Below are 12,528 nucleotides of genomic sequence, written 5' to 3' on the forward strand. Positions count from 1 at the left end.
GTCTTGGGGGATTACTTTGAGGTGGTAATTGCCCCTTTTGTCGTTGAGAGCTAGAAGATGCTAATTGAGACATTTGTGTTTCCAACATTTTGGTGTGGGCTAGTATGTTGTTGATGGTGATGTCTTTTTCTTGGCTATCTTTTTACAATTGAGTGAAAAATTCTTTTTGGTTCTTTTGCATTTGGAGGACCGCTTTTTGAACATCAAAGCCTTGGTCATTGGATTGATTGTATGGAGGTTGATTTTGATAACCTTGGCTTTGGTTGTAAAACGGTCTTTGAGCTTGGTTTCTCATTGGAGGTGGGGTGTATGTTGGTTGAGGGTTTTGAACATTTTGGCTTTTGTATGAAAGATTGGGATGGAATTTGGTGTTCTCATTGTAATAGTTTGAATAAGGGGTGCCACTTTTGTATGCTTGGAAAGCATTCACTTGTTCACTTGTCACCCTACATTCACTTTTGTCATGTCCCAAAGTTCCACAACTCTCACATACTCCACTTGGAATTGATGATGATGCCACCATAGCATTAACATGTTGCTTGGGTGATTTGGAGGCCTTTTCAAGTTTAGCCATGGCCTTCTCAAACTTCAAATTAATGGTGTCAATGTGAGCACTTAGTTGAGCACCTAATTGAGTAATGGAATCCACGTCATGCTCTCCTCCTCTAGTAGCCTTCCGAGGTCTACTATATTGTGAGTTATGGACCGCCATTTCCTCAATTTTGTTCCATGTTTGATTGTCATCAACTTCGGTGAACATACCATTGGATCCCATATTGAGAATGTTTCGGGAGTCTTCATATAGACCATTCCAAAATTGTTATACAAGGAACCACTCGCTAAGTCCATGGTGTGGACAAGAACGACAAGTATCCTTAAATCTCTCCCATGTTTCATACAAAGATTCCTCATTCCTTTGTTTGAACCCGGTGATTTGGGCTCTCAACATGTTAGTCTTTTCCGGAGGATATAATTTATTGTAGAAAGCAAGTGCCAATTTCTTCCAAGAATCAATACCAAGAGCAGCCTTGTCTAGGCTTTTCAACCATTGTTTCGCGGTACCAATCAAAGAAAAAGGGAATAAGACCCATCGGATTTGGTCTTGAGTAACTCCGGTTTGAGAAATCGCATCACAATAGTCACAAAAAATCTCCATATGTGAGTGAGGGTCTTCACTAGGCATCCCTCCAAATTGACTTCTCTCAACTAATTAGGTGAATGCGGATTTGGCAATGAAATTACCGGTTAAATGTTGTGGTGTAGGAGTACCATTTGGTAGGTTCTCCTCGGTTGGTACGGAATGTGATGAGAATTTAGGCATTGTGGGTTGATTTTGTGGTGGGTTTTATATTGGGTTATCCTCTCCTTCTCTTGCAAAAGGGTTGGTAAACTCAATGTTATTTGGTTGAATGTTCACAATTTCTCTAATACCTCTCAAAGTACTTCTAGCAAGTCTTATATTGTTGGTCAAAGTTTTTCAATTTCAAGATCAATGGGTAACAAGTTACCTTGTGATCTCCTAGACATGCAAAATATCAAACAACTCGAAAACAATTAGAACAACCTTGAGGAGATTGACTTCCACAAGTTAAGGAAAGACACAACTAAAAACAATTAATGAAAATCAAATCAAGTTAACACTGTCCCCGGCAACGACGCCATTTTTGGTGTCGGGTTAAACTCGTCATCAAAAGCTTTCTAACCAAAATAATATTTATAACTTCACAAACTACTCTTAGCAAAGAGGTAAGTAAAGTTCGGATCCTAAGGGACGGGTATTGATGTAGTATTTTCAATTGCAAATGGTTGTGTCTTAGGGTGTCACAATTTGGGTTGACATAGGAGATCAACTAAACTAAATAACAATATAAAAGTAAAGTGATAAAACAAGCAAGGTGATTAAAATGAGATGTAAACAATTGATTAAAAGCACTAGGGTGTCATGGGTTGATAGGGGATTCATGAGAGTTGATCATACAAACATATTCTCAAGTTATAAGAAAGCACGTATTGTTGTGATGGGATCGAGTTGGTGTATAAGCTTACAATCCCTAGGAAGGTTTGGGTCCTAGAACCGAATCGATTAGATTGTACAACACCTACAAGTCGACTTAGTCCTTCCTATTCAACTATATGCATGGTCTAATGAGACTCGAGTTGGTGTATAAGCTTACAAGTCTCATTGAAAAGATAGGTGATGGGTAAAAAATGCAAGGATTCATAGGCACGCATTTCATCAAACATAATATGTGCATAAGTTGAAATAACAACAAGCAAGCAAATTAATTATGAAAACATATTAGATTAAGCATGAATCAATCCCCATGTTGGTTTCCTCTAATTCCCCATTAACCCTAGTTAAGGAAACTACTCACTCATTATCAAGTTTAACATGCTAACAAGGTTGTCAATCATACTAGCAAGGCAAAACATGATGAACAAATGAAAATGATTAACAATAATTAAACAAGGTTAAGAGGGAATTATACCTATGAAGATGATTCTAGATAATTAAGCAAAGAATAATAGAAGTACTTGATGATTGATGGAAGGTTGTGAATCCTCCAAATAATCTTCTAATTACCCAAAATAAATGAAGAACAATAGAGAAATTAAGGAAAGATTAAGTATTGAGATTTGTATTAAGACTAGATTAAAAGTTGATTACAAGATTACGGAATGATTAGAACTTGATTAAGAGAGTATTAAGAGAGCTTTTTAATCTAAGTAGTACAATGGTGTATTTATACTAAAGATTAGGTACACAAATTAGGGTTACTAAGGGCTTAAATGACTAATAAGTCATTAAGAAAAGTTGAGGAAATGCTCCTCTCCAAGGAAATGAGCATTTCCATTTTGCTAGTCTCGTATGGATATGCTCGTCCCGAGCGGCTTGAGTCTTTGCACGATGGATTCTGTCCTCTGATCCGAGCGGATCATAGAGGAGACGATCGGATCCTTTGGCTTCAAGACGAACGTCTTGGCTGGAGGACGCTCGGATAGTGGTGCTGGGAGACGCCCGGATTGGTGGCAATCCGCTCAGATCCTGGGTCAGACAGCTTCTTTTCTCTTCGTTCCTCAACAATCCGCGGGGCTCTTGTTGAGGATGCAAGGATCCTTTTATCATTGCATAATCTACTTTATTATCTACATAGGCCATCTAGTATTGTCTTCTCCTTGATGCTTGGTCATTAGATGCAATCAATTTAGCTCCATTTCGCCATGTAAATGCAAGGTTAGCTCTCATTTCCTACCAAGGGGGACAAAATCTTAAAGAATATGCAAAATGGGGAACTAAAGATAGTAAATGACCCAATTACGCACTATAAAGCATAGGAACGAGGTTAATTCGGGGGCTAAATGTGCTCAAATATGAGTCACATCACCCAGCATACCCGTCCATGAATGATAGTAGAGCGTGCTCGGCGGTATTGTCCACCAGGATGTCAACATGTGGCAAAGGAAAGTCGTTCTTTGGACTTGCTTTGTTCAGATCCCTAAAGTCGACGCAAACCCGAATTCTTCCGTCTTTCTTAGGTACGGGCACGATGTTAGCCACCCAGTCAGAGAACTCAGACAGTTTCATGAACCCGACCTTGAACTGTTTATCCACCTCTTCCTTGATTTTCAGGGCCCATTCAGGGCGCATTCGGCACCACTTTTGCTTTACGGGTTTAGCTCCGGGCCTAATGGGTATCCTGTGCTCCGTAATCTCCCTGTCGATCCCAGGCATGTCTCTGTAGGACCAGGCGAATACGTCCTTTTATTGGTGTAGGTGGTCAATGAAATGCTGTCTTTCCGAGGGGTCAAGGGTTGTCCCTATCCTAAGTTCTTGAGGTGTGTTGTTGGTTCCTACGTTAATAGGTTCGGTCTCCTTAATGATGGGGGTCCTAGTTTCCCGCTTGTCAAGTTCTTTGGCTAGGTAGTTAAATTGAGACGAGTCATAATCAAACTTAGCGTTCATTACGTTGACTTGAGCGAAAAGCTCGGATAGGACAGACATCTCATGGGCAGTCAGAGGCAATACAGCAGAGGAGGTGTCCCCTGGAACAACTCCAGGTTGCTACCTTCTATGGGAGTGGGGATGACCTTAGTTGACTCAGCCTCCGAAGCAGCCACAAGTTTGTGAAAGAACAGTGGGAAGGGGACTCTGACGGGGACATCAGGAGTGTTAGGAGCTAAGACAGACTCTGACTCTAACTCAGACTCAGACTCTTCTTCACTTCCCTCTTTGAACATAGGGCCTTCTCCAGTTGTAATCTTGAGAATACGGCCTTGACGATCGGTCCATTTGACAGTTTTCCTCCAACCTTGTGTAGCTTTCTCTGGGTCAGTATCAGAGATTAAGGCAGTGGGGTCAAATTGGTTGTCTTTTAGAGCAATGTTGTTGATGTCCTTATAGCCGAGGTGTTTGATGTTGTCTTCCCCGAAGAGGAGAGTGACAGCTTGTCCGTCGAGGCATGGGGTCGACTCAAATTTGGTTGATGCAGCTTTGGTGTTGTCGGGGATAAAGTAACAGTCTTGAAAGACTTCTACACCCGGGTGTCTGACCTTGTCTAAGGAATCATAGATTGGCTCAGGAAAAGCCGTGGTAGAGCTCGGATTCTCCCTCCGGGATGAAGTATCCATTGAGGGTTAAATGATAGGGACGGAGAATGACTCTGTGCTTCCCGCGCTTCCGTATTAGGAGGTTCATCTCCTGGATGTCTTTGTCGGTAGGTTCATAGCCTTGCCCAAAAGCGATGTTGGGGACCTTATCCTGTTTCAGGGGAGGCAAGGTGCTCTTCTGCGGATTGAGGGGTAGACCCAGGAAATAACCCTGGCGCATCAGAATGCGGTTGACTGTGAGGTTGGAAAACGGGTCACAATCGAAAGGTGTCGGTTCATCAGTTAGGGCATTCACAGCTTGGAAACCCCACATTTCGCTATCGTCCTCCTCCATAGCTTGGGAGGTATTCCCTTTTTCATGACGGATTTGATCGGGGAAGCGGGAATTGTGATTGTCTTCCCATTGAAAGGGACCCTGATTTTCTGATGAAAGGTTGAGGTAACCGCCTTGATGGCGTGAATCCAGGGGCGCCCTAGAGGCATGTTGAAGGAAGCGTCGATGTCGAATACCTAAAAACTGTTTTGCCTTTCCAAGGGTCCAGTTGTAATGGTTAGGGTGATAAGCCCCGCAACCTTACGACGAGTGTCGTCATAAGCGCGTACTCCTTGATTGGTTGGGACCAAGTCGGTTTCTTTGATACCCAGTTTAAGAGCTGTTTTGAGGGGGACGACATTAACTGCAGATCCGTGATCCACAAGAACCATAGGCACATTCTTTCTGAGGCACTGTATGGTGATGTATAAGGCCAGGTTATGGTTGGCTCCGAATGGAGGGATATCTTCATCAGAGAAGATGATCGGATTGTTCAGGTCGGAGACATCCCTTGTCATGTGTGCTACCACTTCTTCAAGAGAGAAGGTAGAGGGAACTGTCAATTTTCCCAAGGCTTATAGTAGAGCTTGCCAATGTTCAAAGGATGTAGCAATCAGTTGCCAGATTGAAATTTCGGCTCTTGCTTTTTTACAGTTGTTTGAGGATCGAATTTTCGGGAGCCTTGGGTTGGGTGTCCACGTCCGGGGCAACCTGGTCATTCGTTGGTGGAACGACCGTTGAACTGTTTGGGTTTTGATAGAGGCGTCCGGACCGGGTAAGATGACTGATCTCTTTTGCCTGTTTCCCCTTTCCCGGAACCATATAGACGTCCTCAGTGTCGTCTCTCCAGATACCATTGACTTCGGGATCTCGAGGGTACATCAGAGGGGTATTCCTTGGTGTGTAGTTTTTGTGAGGGAAGTTTTTGTGAGGATAATTTTTGTGAGGTTGATTATTGTGAGGTTGATTGTTATAGGGTGCGTGCCAGAATGGTCGTTGGAGCAATCTTTCCTGGTGAGGGTAGTTTTGGGTGCTTGGATGACACTCCCTCGGGCGCGGTGCTGGTCTTGGCAGGTTGAAAATCAATCGGTGGTAGGCGTCATCAAGTCGAGTAATCCTTTCTGAGAGACTGGTTATAGCCTCCTCAATTTGTTGGAACATGGCAAGCATGGTTGCGGCGCTGAATATGAATACCCCGTCCGAGGCATCCTTCTCCAAGGCATTCACCTCATCATCAAATGGTAATATAAGGTGTGAGCAGTCTAAGGTTGGCTCGTCAACGGAGATAGAATGGATTCCCAAAAGGTTTGTCTTGTTGTTAGGTTTTGTCGGTGGAGGCAAAGGCAACTCCCTTTCTCGATCATGTCTTGAATGATGTGTTTGAGCTTAAAGCAGGCTTATGTGTCATGACCTTTCCCTTGGTGGTACTGGCAGTAGGCATTGGGATTCCAGAAACGGGTTTTCTTAGCCTCAGACAGATCCGGCGTGGGTCCGATTGGTTGTAGTTTCCCTTGGTCCATAAGCCTTTTTAGGGCGCTTGCGTAAGTTGACCCTAGGTTGGCGAACACTCTTTCAGGGCGCTCAGCTCTTTTTGCGGTTGGCTCGAGGAGGTTGACCTTGTCAATTTTGTTTGTTTGACTATAGGGACGGGATTCGGTTGATGTATATCCCTGGTAGCCTCTACCGATGGTTTTGGCTAGGACACCCTTTTGAAGGTCGTCTTCGGTGCGGGTTCCAAGGATTTGTAGATCCTGGAATGTCTTGATGTTTTGGTATCTCAGTAAGTTGGCATACACCGGGCGGAGATTGTTGACAAATTTCTCTACCAAAGTTGATTTGTTTGGCTTACTGACCAATTGGGTGCTTACCCTCCTCCAACGGGTTAGTAATTTCGTGAATCCTTCCTTATCATTTTGAGTCAGGACCTCAAGGGTACGGGTGTTGGCCTGGACCTCGACATTGTCGGCATACTGCTTAGCAAACTTAACCGCAACCTCATCCCAGGTAGTGAGGTTCTTCGGGTCGAGGGAGTAGTACCATTGGCGAGGGATCAGCTCCAGGGATGATGGAAAGATCCGGGTGAAGAGTTCCTGTTTGACCCCCTTTATGGCCATCTAGTCTTTGAAGGCTCGAATGTGATTGAGTTGGTCCTCGACTCCCTTGAATTTGGGTACATCAGTCAAGGTAAAGTTGTCGGGTAGTTGATCCCTAACGGGCTCGAATCTTCGATTGTTTTCGAGCTGGATATGGTTACCCCGGGCTAGGAGTTGTTCTTCTAAGAGTTTGAGCCTTTTCTCAGTTTCAGTCAAAGGCGGAGTGTTGTGTTCTCCAGTTTCCTTGTTTTCCCAGGTGTCGATACGGGTCTCAAAACGGTCTAGGGTGACCTTAAGAACAGTGAGCAGACTGGCTAGCCGAGCCGTCAAAACATCTTTGTTGTCATTGTTCTTATTGGACGAAGTTGAAGACGGGGCCATGGTTCTGAGGCAGAAAAACGGCTCACATTACATCTCAATCTGACACGGTCCAAAGGCTGAATGCAGACAACACAAAGGACGGGACAAAGATTAGACTCGACAAGACGAGGATGATCGTATGTGGTACCTCGGTGCTGACTCGATTTATAATGTGACGGTGTTGACCGGACTTTGACTCGCGTCCAACGTAGTGGCATGACGCCATTAGACGAGTCTCGTGGTGAGATGACTCATAAGTAAAGACCAATAAGTACATTTGTTTCAAATAGATAGACACGAGGCGGAATTGGAATGGTGGACTGAAGTTTTCGAAAATAGAGATTTTCAAAAAGATTCGTTTGTCGCTTTATGGACGGCTTCCGAAGAATAGGGATCTCCGAAAGTCGGTCAGTTGAAGAGTTGTCTTGAGTTTGTTTTCAAAAGACGATTTGAGTTTGAGTCGGCTCGGAAAACAACGTACTGTTTCCGGACACAGTTTTTGAAATTAAAAATTGTATGTTTTGAAAATCGAGTTTTAAAGTGTTTGACAAGGTCTCGGGGACGGTGTATGGTCCTCGGGATTTTGAAAATGTTTTGAAAAAGGGGTGTGTGCCTTTCTCGGGTTTTAAAAGAGCCATTGTCGGCGCGAGACGGGTTAAAATACGTGTCTTGACGCGGTGATTATAACGGCGTAAAAAAGGTGTTTTGAAATGGTTGTAGAAAACCGGGTTTGAAAATCGTCATTACGACAGCCTAGAAAGGCGTGTTGAAATGGTTGTAGAAAACCGGGTTTGAAAATCGTCATTACGACGGCCTAGAAAGGCGTGTTGAAATGGTTGTAGAAAACCGGGTTTGAAAATCGTCATTACGACGGCCTAGAAAGGCGTGGCGAAATGGTTGTAGAAAACCGGGTTTTAAAATCGTCATTACGACGGCCTAGAAAGGCGTGTTGAAATGGTTTGCAACGGTCGGTGAAAGACCGAGGTTTTTGAAATGGCCATTATAACGGAGCGAAAGGGTGTTTTTGAAAGTTGAAAATGACACGGAAGGACTTATGATCACATAACACATAAGCACTCGCAGTTTCATTATATTATGCATAATGCTGACACGAGTTTTGGCTTAAAGGGTGGGTTACACACCAAGCAATCAAACCCCGATTTTCGAGAAAGATACCAATCCAAACAAAATGTGTAAGGTGGGTGCCCTAGCCTTGTGCTCGAAGGTGATGAAAGCTCTTTGACGAAACAGAAATGTGTAACATCAACGGTATGCTTGACTCAATCGGGATTCGAAATGCGGGGATGATAAAACTCACGCCGGCGAGACGAGCCAATTGGTCGAAAAGGGTTACGTTGTGGGCCCGGACAAGGAACACGACTATGACCGTAATATCAATTAATGCATTTCAACCAAGACCTCGTTCGAGTCTCACCATCTAGGAATCACAAAGACACAAGTGTCATAGTTTTCCCCAGCGGAGTCGCCAATCTGTGGAAATGGCCCACCTGCGGATGCCCAGCCGATCTATGGACACGACAGCAGTCTTTTTGAAAGCCACGCTCGGCGGCGTAAGGAATGCTTTCGACCGGATCATTTTAGATCGGTCGGTTTCGTCTCGGCAAGGGTCTCGAAACGATGCAAGAGATGTTCGGAGTCGCCACCAAGCATTTGTGGGATGCTTGGAACCCGTTCGAATCCACTTTATACCTAGGTCAACCAAGGCAAAAAGCGGTATTTGACATAGGTACTTAAGATAAGGAATCGTCCCTCTTTAACATCCTATCTTTAGAATGACTCTCGTACGCCCTGGATAAGGTCTTCCACTATCCAAAGTTTCTGAGTAAGGTACGTATTGGGAAGCCCTTTAATCGGATAACCAATCTCGCCCGCGGTAGCGGCCTCTACTGATCGATCTTGGTTGGTTAAATGCGAGAATTGATAAAACAGGTAAATGCATGAATGCGCATCCACGAGTTTAAAACCTAACATGTGAGCTTTCTACGTCGGTTTTTTTAATCCAAGTATCAAGTATTTGATGTCGAGTTGGATTTAATGTTGATTTTCATGCAAGGCGGAAATTAAACATCCATTTACCATCCATTTACCAAATTAGGTTTATGGTGCATAACGTGATCCATTTGTCTTAGTAAGGCGTTTTGCAAATATAATGTAAAATGAGCGGATTTGTCATCTGATTCGTCCTGTATTCAGGTTAATCGAAGTCGGGATCGTCTTAGACAAATACTAGAAGGGAAACAGGCCCTGCATCAGGCGGTCAGTATAGGCGCGAGCTTGTTGGCGATGCAAGTGGGTCTGCCCTGGTATGAAAATTGAAAAATGAGCGGCCTGTTTAGGCGCGGGTGAACAGATGATGAAAGACGTCTTCTGACCATTCAAAAAATTCATAAAATGCATTGGAAAGTGGGTGTTTAAATCCGTCTTGATTTGAAAATGCCGTGTAGGCCGCTTTTGTGTTGTTGTGAAGAACGAGACTTGAATAATTGTCATTATTTTGACAATATCCGATGTCGGGTTCGGTTTTGCAAGCTTGACATGAATAGTTTTGAAAGTGATTATGAACTATTTGTTTTAAGTTCATTTGTTTGTAATTAGTCGATGTTCATCATCGTACTCGGGCTAAAATCCGACATGGTATGTAGAACCTAGGATGATTTTATGTTGGTGACTAATACATTTATTTTGGAAATGCAAAAAAATGAGAAAGACTTTAAAATACCCTTCAAAATATAAAGAAATGAAATAAAAGGTTTTAAAATACCTTTTATAATGTAATTAACCAAATATTATCACCGAAACACGGACTAAACCGTCATGGTATTAGGAACCAAGGGTGAAAAATGTTTTATGGTTAAAAATTTGTCATAAAAATGGTTTGAAATATTTGAAATGGTAAAAACCGATTACAAATATGAAATGAAAATAAAAGGGAGGAAGAGACCAAACACGGTTGGATTTAAAGGTTTAGAGGGGCTTTAGGCGCGAGCCTGCCTGCTACATAAGCAGCCCCTGCCTCAACCGAAAATCCGGTTTTGGCTCATTATCCCATATTTGGACCATGTTTTCATGTTTTAGCATGTTATAGTCATGAAACAAATGAAGAACATGATAAAAAAAGATTTTTACACCCTCATACTTACATGCTAGGCTTGAGACGAGAAATCGACGACAGTGTATCAACTTGTTTGGTCGGAAAACTCGGTTTGAAAACCGTTTTAGCAAAGTTAAAGAGTGTTTTAAGTTTAGTGATGGTGTAGTGGTCGAGATGGTCGGTCAAGTGGTTTAATGCACGATGACGGTACCAAACGATGTGTAAGGCTTGTGTTTACGATCGGTAGGTCGTAAACACGTGTCGGTTTGTGATTTGAGAAGTCGAGTCTAGAATTTTAAGGGAGAAATTAGGGGGCGGACACTCGCGTCACTCTCAAATGGTGGCATTTGAGGGGTATTTATAGTAAAATGGGTGGTTGTGTGCGTTTTGAGCGTCGTGGCCGCATGGGCTGCTCGAAGAGGCGCGAGCCATTTCGCGCGTCTTCGGTTGTCTTGTCGCTATCACGCAAGTGCAATCATGATTTGTTCTATCCTAGGTTTCGGATGAACTTGATTTGTACTTGACCACTAAGGATTCCGGGAAACCTTAACATGGAAGTATTTGAAAAGTTTGTTTTTTGTGTTTGACTCGTTGTTGGAGTCGGGATTTGAAGTTTGAGTCGGTTTTTGGTCCCGTGTCGGTTTTGAATCTAATTAGTGTCATTGTGACACCGTCGTCATGCATTAAACACTCCAGGTACTTTTGAAAAGTTTTGAAATGTTTTATTTTCGAAATCGTTTTATGTTATTCGACGTATAGTGTACGAAACTGCCGATGAAACGCTGCGATTCCTAAGCATGTTGTAGTCCGATAATCATCGGGTTTTTGTTGGAGATTCAACAGATACTTGGTATCTACAACGAAGTCAACCTCCTCGAGCCAACCGCAAAAAAAGCTGAGCGCCCTCATAGAGTGTTCACCAACCTAGGGTTAACTTACGCAAGCTCCCTAAAAAGGCTTATGGACCAAGGGAAACTATAACTGATCGGACCCACTCCGGATCCGTCTGAGGCTAAGAAGACCCGTTTCTGGAATCCCAATGCCTACTGCGAGTATCACCAAGGGAAAGATCATGACACAGAAGACTGCTTTAAGCTCAAACACATCATTCAAGACATGATCGAGAAAGGGGAGTTGCCTTTGCCTCCACCGACAAAACCTAACAACAAGACAAACTACTTGGGAATCCATGCTATCTCCGATGACGAGCCAACCTTAGACTTCTCACACCTCATCTGACCATTTGATGATGAGGTGAATGCCTTGGAGAAGGATGCATCGGACGGGTATTCATATTCAGCGCCGCAACCATGCTTGCCATGTTCCAACAAATTGAGGAGGCTATAGCAAGTCTCTCATAATGGATTACTCGACTTGACGACGCCTACCACCGGTTGATTTATAACCCCCCAACACCAGCACCGCGACTGAGGGAGGGTCATCAAAACACCCGAAACTACCCTCACCATGAAGGATTGCTCTCGCGACCATTCTGGCTCGCACCCAACAACAATCAACCTCACAATAATCAACCTCAGAAAAATTATCCTCACAAAAACTTGTTCGAATAAGTGTCCTCCGACAATAATGCGATCACAACTGTTGATCATAATGATCACATGTTTAAATCTCATTTTAAGAATACATGTGGGATGTAATATTTTACAGTCAACGGGTCCACACATATCGGTAATGATTGGCTGATTAGAGTTTGACATTACTGTCGTGCGACGGTGGTGATCAGTTGATCCCCTTAGGTCATACCTAAAGGGTAACACTCTTAATTGAATGTTTAATTGATCGTATGACGATACGAGTTAATTAAATTACTTAAAATTGACGGACGATTTTGGAAGTAATATTTACGTGTCTCATTGTAATTTGATTAAATAAGATACGGTCTAAGTAATCGAATTGTTTTATTACTTAGATGAAATTATTGTTTACGGAAACAATTGAAACGGAATGAATAATTTATTATAAATACAAGATGTTGTGATTTATAAATTGGTAAACCATTTTTGGTACAAGTAATTGTGAAT

The 12,528-nt window shown here is 42.9% G+C and overlaps 1 non-coding gene across 1 annotated transcript; it reads left to right on the forward strand.

Moving 5' to 3' along the window:
- Nucleotides 1-842: 842 nt before the first annotated feature.
- LOC141603513 (small nucleolar RNA R71) lies at nucleotides 843-949 on the forward strand. Its single transcript, XR_012525384.1, has one exon. It is a non-coding gene; the product is annotated as a small nucleolar RNA R71 (small nucleolar RNA).
- Nucleotides 950-12,528: the final 11,579 nt, after the last annotated feature.

The sequence above is a fragment of the Silene latifolia genome, chromosome 9, assembly GCF_048544455.1.
Source record: "Silene latifolia isolate original U9 population chromosome 9, ASM4854445v1, whole genome shotgun sequence".
In the NCBI taxonomy this organism is placed as follows: domain Eukaryota; kingdom Viridiplantae; phylum Streptophyta; class Magnoliopsida; order Caryophyllales; family Caryophyllaceae; genus Silene; species Silene latifolia.